At 48.5% G+C, this 6,000-nt stretch overlaps 1 protein-coding gene across 13 annotated transcripts in view; it reads right to left on the bottom strand.

Moving 5' to 3' along the window:
* Positions 1 to 6,000, bottom strand: part of RAPGEF1 (Rap guanine nucleotide exchange factor 1) — a 94,232-nt gene that overhangs the window by 66,005 nt on the left and 22,227 nt on the right. The gene's annotated exons all lie outside the window — the stretch shown is intronic.

The following is a 6,000-nucleotide window of genomic DNA, read 5'->3' as shown; positions in this document are numbered from 1 at the left end:
GGGAGAGGGAGGACGGCTATTCTAGGCAAATCGCTGTCCCTGTCCCTTCAGGAGCAGACGGCCCAGATGAAAGGAGGCAGCAGAGGTGCGGTGCCACCTCCTCAGCTCTCTCTTGCCTCGGTGGTGTGAATGTCTCACTTCACCAACAAGATTCTACTGTTTAAAGATAACAGTTTTCTCTTTACAACACAGAGCCTAAATAGACAGCTAGTCCCTGTGCTTCCTCTGAAGCAGGGTCAGCGAGCTTTTTCTTTAAAGGGAGAGTCAGTACTTGCAGCTCTGTGGGTCCACTCTGCTAACCTGCTCACCTCTGCCCACAGCGGGGAAGCGGGAGAGCCGGTGTGCACATGATGGGCAAGGCTGGTTTAAATAAAACTTTATGTCCGAACACAAGGAGCCGAGTGGAACTGACCTCGGGCGGCTGGCAGACGCTGCTTAAGAAACAGCATTCTGTTCAATCTGGAAGGAGAAGGGACTTGTTGGTCTCCAATAAGGATTTTCAAGGTTAATTCTGAGCATACACAACTGCTGCCGTCCACTTTTATTCAACCAACCCCTGCGCCCACATAAATGCACCTCCACTACACAACCAGACATCCGCACAGAGTGCCAAGCCACCCTCAAGGCAAAGTGCAGTCACCACCAGACAGTCAGAACATGCTCGCTCCTTCTGCTTCACCCCTCCATCACAGCTCTGACCTTTCATATATCTACAGGAGTGTAATTAGGTGTTCACCTGGAGGCTAATTTGGTTTCTGCCTTTCTCAACTAAGGAGGGTTATAGGAGAGAATGAAGCTTAAGACCCCAAGTCCATGGACTGTAATAAATTAACCCCCGGCTGTCCGCTGGCATTTCCACAAGAACATAACAGGCTCTTGGAATTGAACTCTCGATCTGCCCCTACAGTCGTCCCATCAGAGCTGACGGCGACTCCATCCTTAGAGTTAGAAAGTCAGGCCAAAACCTGCAGTCATCCTTGACTGCTCTTTTCTGCTACAACCCTCCAAGCAGTCAGAGAACCCCTCCCTCCCAGCTCGCTGGGACCCTGAGCCGGGGACTTTAAGGAAGGACAAGGCTCCTGGGCTCCTTACAGCAAAGGAATGCCCCTCACTTCCTGCTCCCTCTACACAGACAGCTCTGAAAGACATCCTCACGGCAGTCTCTGCTTGCCAACCAGGCATGGTCTTTTCTGAGACTGTGACATCAGCACCGCACTGCCCAGCTCTCCAGCTGCTTTCCCCAGGAGCCAACGGAGGCAGCTGCCCACAGGCTCTGACCTGGCCAGGATGGGGCTCTTGCACCAAACTCCAGGGCTGGGTTGTCAGATCCCAGAAGCCAGGGCCCAGGGCACACTACTGGCACAGAGATAAGTCCTCCAGCAGCTGAGCACAGGCACGAGGGACCCCAGCATAAACTGCCACCGCAGAAGCACGAACTAAATAGCTGTTGTCCTAAGTCACCAAACACTGGGGTGATTTGTTCACAGTATTACGGATGGCGAGAGCTACTCAATGACAAGCAGCTATTGTAATTACCGCTTTCCTCCTGTCTGGTCATTCTCAGCCATCAGCGTTTCCTTTTCTCCTGCATCATTCCCAGCAGCACCCAATCACGCCATACTCCTCCCTTTTAAACAGCCTTCCCTGAGCCACTGCCTGTAACCACCACCTCCTTGTCGCTGCTCCCTCTTGCAGCAAAGCTCCTCGGAGACTCAATCCCATGGTCAAGGCTCAGTCCCCGTGTGCCTTGGCTCAGGTCAGCATCACTGTCACCTTCACTCCCTTCTGCTCCTAACTTTCTGCACTTGCCTCCGAGGCCACCGTCTCCTGCTTTCCCTCCTACCTCACGGGAGGGCCGCTCTCATCTCCACCTCCTCATGTGGCAGTGCCCTGGGCTCAGGCTCGGCCCCTTCTGTTCTCTAACTCACTTCCTCTGTGATCTCGTCCAGCCTCACGTGTCAACAACTCAAAAAACCTGGCTTCTCTGAACGCCTCATTCTTATGCCTGCCTGCCTGCTGGCCCCTCCTTCCAGATCTCTGCTGGACACCACAACCCAGGCTGCACCAGCACAGCTCCTGCTCTTCCCCGTGCTGCTCCCCTGGCACCGGCTTGTCAGAGCAGCCGCCGCTCAGGCCAGAACCGCTCAGTCATTCCTGACCCTCTTCTCCTCCCACGCCCCACACGCAACCCTTCAGCAAAGCCCACCGCTCTCCCGCCACACCCGACAGTTACCCACAGGGTTCTACACCATCTGCTACTCCCTGACCTTTTCTTTTTTTAAATATACTCTTTTAAAATATACTTTTTTTTTTTTATTGATTTCAGAGAGGAAGGGAGAGGGAGAGATAGAAACATCCATGATGAGAGAGAATCATTGATCAGCTGCCTCCTGCATGCCCCACACTATGGGATCAAGGCCACAATCCAGGCAACCCTCCTGGTTCATAGGGCAACGCTCAGCCACTTGTTCATATACACACAGTAAACTTAGGAGGGCAGGATGTCTTCATTTTTCATTAGGTGTCCCCCTCTGCCTTGACATATGACCCATTCAACAAATATTTCTTTAATGAATGAGCACACATCTATCAATAAATGAATGACTGTAGAGCTTCTAGTAGTGTCCTATTTAATGGTAAAGGAAGATTATTTGTGGCCTCTACATTCAGTAGCACCAGGTTCTTCAAGCCCCTCATCATCTACTTTCTCATCATCCTATATAATAAAAGGGTAATATGCAAGTTGACACTAACAGCAAAATGACCAGAACGACTGCTCGACCAGTCACTATGAGGTGCACTGACCACTTCTTGGTCCCTTTCCCCAGATGGCTGGGTCTGATCACCCGATGGTGAACAGAGAACCAGGTATGGGTGGCAGGGCATACGGGTGGCACCAGGCCAAGGCCTCTGCCCAGCCAGTCACCCCACACACAGAAGGCAACCCTTGGCAGGGCTGGGTCTAGCGGGTGGGAACAGCCAACCTTTTGGTCCCTTCCCCCGGCCATCAGGCTCTGATCACACGATGGCGAATGGGGAACTGGGGGTGAGGGCAATGGGGGGGTGGGGCCAGCTGTGGGTAGTAAGGAAAGATGGCCCTGATTGCAAGCCAGGCCTGGGGACCGTACCCTTGCACGAATTTCGTGCACAAGGCGACTAGTGCATTGATAAGAACTGTGCTTATAGACAAAGACCCAAATGGGCATGTCTTCTAGACTAGAAACCAGAAGGCTCAGCTAAGCAACCCCAATGACAAAAAGGAGGCAGCTGGACGATGATATTCAAGTCCTCCTCTGGCCTGAAAATGTGAAGATATTTTGGTCGCTGATGAGTGCCGGGCTTCTGAGTTCCAGAGTAATGACAGCAGAAGCTCCTGAACTAAGACCTCTAGAGCGGGGCTGGCAAAACTCCGCCCACAGCCTACATGCCTCCAGGCTCCTGGCAGTTTGTGCAGGCTGCCTGTTTATAGCCGGGCAAGCAAAGAATGGTTTTCACGTTTTTAAGTGGTTTCATTTTAGCTGGTTATACAAGTGCCTACATGATAGTCTTCACTTTGTCTCTTGGTCCTGCAAAGCCTAGTATTCACTGGCTGGCCCTTTAAGAAGTTCACCCACTCACACAGATAAACCATCCTGGGCAAATTCCTCAACTGTGGCCCACAAGGTCCCCAGAAACAGTCATCTGGGTATTTCCGAAGTGACTTCCGAAATCAAGTACCCTAAAAGCAATCGACAAAAGGTAATAATTATCAAGTGACCACTGGCCATTGTTATTATCTTAAATAATGTGACACCCTCTGTGCAGCTGGAAAAGAAACAGCCAAACTTGGAAACGTGTTTTATGCATGTTCCCAGGGTAAAGCATATCCTAAAGCCAACGGTGAGGCACAGATATTGTTCTAAATTTGGAAATATCTGATGACAAAGTGACGTTTCCTTCCCTTTTCTCACCCACACCCAAAACAACACCCACACTTCTCATGAGAAAAATTCCTTCACATTTATGGTTTCCATTTCCTACATCTGATCTTTCACTTAACAAATACACCGACTATGGAAGCCCTCAAGGTACAGATCTCTTAGCACCACGCCTGGCATACAGTGAGCTCCCGTCATATTGCAGTATTATAGACCAATCTATTACATATGTTATTGTGTCATATTCTATGTATATGATAGCTACTGTATATATAAAATATGTATATAGTGTACTAAACATATTATAATCTATAATGCAAATATAGAACTATAAAATATATAACTATAACATACACAATATGCTGCATGTTTTGTATTAATATTACATACTTCATTTAAAAAATGTTTTTATTGATTTTAGGAGAGAGAAGGGGGGAAAGAGAGAGGAACACTGATATGAAAGAGAAACATCAACCGGTTGCCCCCCAACTAGGGATCAAAACTCGAATCCTGGGGTTGTGCCCTGACCAGGAATCAAACCAGTGACCTTTTGGCGCACGGGACAATGCTCAACTGAGCCACTAGCCCAGTGCCATGTTACATACCTTATGAACCACTGCTGTTCTACTGTCCTGCCACAGGAGGCACCATGCCACAGACCAGCAGCGGGACTTCAGAAAAGTGGTTTTACTTCTCTAAGCCTCACTTTCTTCACTGGTAAAGCTAAGGAATCATTTTAGAACCTCTCCAGCTCAAGACTATGATTCCGTCAGCATGTCACATAACCCTCCTTTGAACACCACTCTTACCCCGAACCCTGTTTATGGGCACTTCCAACATGGCCTCGAACCACACCAAGAACGAGGCGCAGACATCGTCTTTGCTCATGGCATTTATGCTAACACCCTGGTGCTCTGCACTTGTCTATTTAACCCACCCTCTGAAGCGGTTTAGTAGCAGGATATCTATTTTAATAACAGCTGATTGGTGCCCCCATCCTGTACAGAAGCTGGGGGAAATGGTAAGGAATCAGCCCTCAAGAGAAGCATCGAAGAGGAAGAGTGAGGTCATTAGTCACGGTGGGTCATTAGTCACACTGCTACCGTAAGCATCACACTAACAGTGCCAATGACACGTCTGCGCTCACTGTCCCCCTCATGTGAGAAAATTAAAGTACTTAATAATCACTGCTCCCTGGGAGGCAGAAGACAGAAGTTGTGATGGTTAATGGTATCCTCAAGTGAAGTCTCAACCTCTTTTCTATGAAACACGGCACTTGAATGAGACTGAACCAAGTCCAATGCAAAGGACTGTGTGTGTGTGTGTGTGGGAGGGGGGGGGGGGGGGGATTCTGAAACAAAAATAGATTCCTAGCACTGATAATGGCGTTTGAACTTCCCATACCCTTTCTCTGAGCCCCATGCCATCAAGTAACTCACCATTATAGAATTAATAACTTCAGTTTAAGTTTCACAAGAGAAACAATTTCAAAATGATAATACTTAACGCCGATGTGATTATGGCTAACGGTTTAACCATCACTCATGAAAATGTCCTGGGAACTTGTCCTAAGGCAGTGGTCGGCAAACCGCGGCTCGCGAGCTACATGTGGCTCTTTGGCTTCTTGAGTGTGGCTCTTCCACAAAATACCACGGCCTGGGCGAGTCTATTTTGAAGAAGTGGCGTTAGAAGAAGTTTAAGTTTAAAAAATTTGGTTCTCAAAAGAAATTTCAATCGTTGTCCTGTTGATATCTGGCTGTTGATTAATGACTTTGCCGACCACTGTCCTAAGGCATCATCCAGTGGAATCACAAATATCTATAATAATAAAAGCGTAATAAGCTAATTAGACCGACAGCCAAACGACCTTCCAGACATCCTTCTGGATGACCTTCCGGATGAAGCCGAGCCTGCGTGAATCAGGCCTCTAGTATATGAATAAAGCTGTGCATTGTTGCCTTCCCTACAACAGCAAACAGGGGAAATAGATCCAATAGCCAGCAGCAGGTGAGTGACTTAATACGCATGGAACACCAGCATGAGGGTTGTCACAGTCTTCACAGTAGCTATGAAGACCACACAG

This window comes from Pipistrellus kuhlii, unplaced genomic scaffold, assembly GCF_014108245.1.
Source record: "Pipistrellus kuhlii isolate mPipKuh1 unplaced genomic scaffold, mPipKuh1.p scaffold_m20_p_68, whole genome shotgun sequence".
Classification (NCBI taxonomy): domain Eukaryota; kingdom Metazoa; phylum Chordata; class Mammalia; order Chiroptera; family Vespertilionidae; genus Pipistrellus; species Pipistrellus kuhlii.
This window is presented reverse-complemented; position numbering and strand designations above follow the sequence as displayed.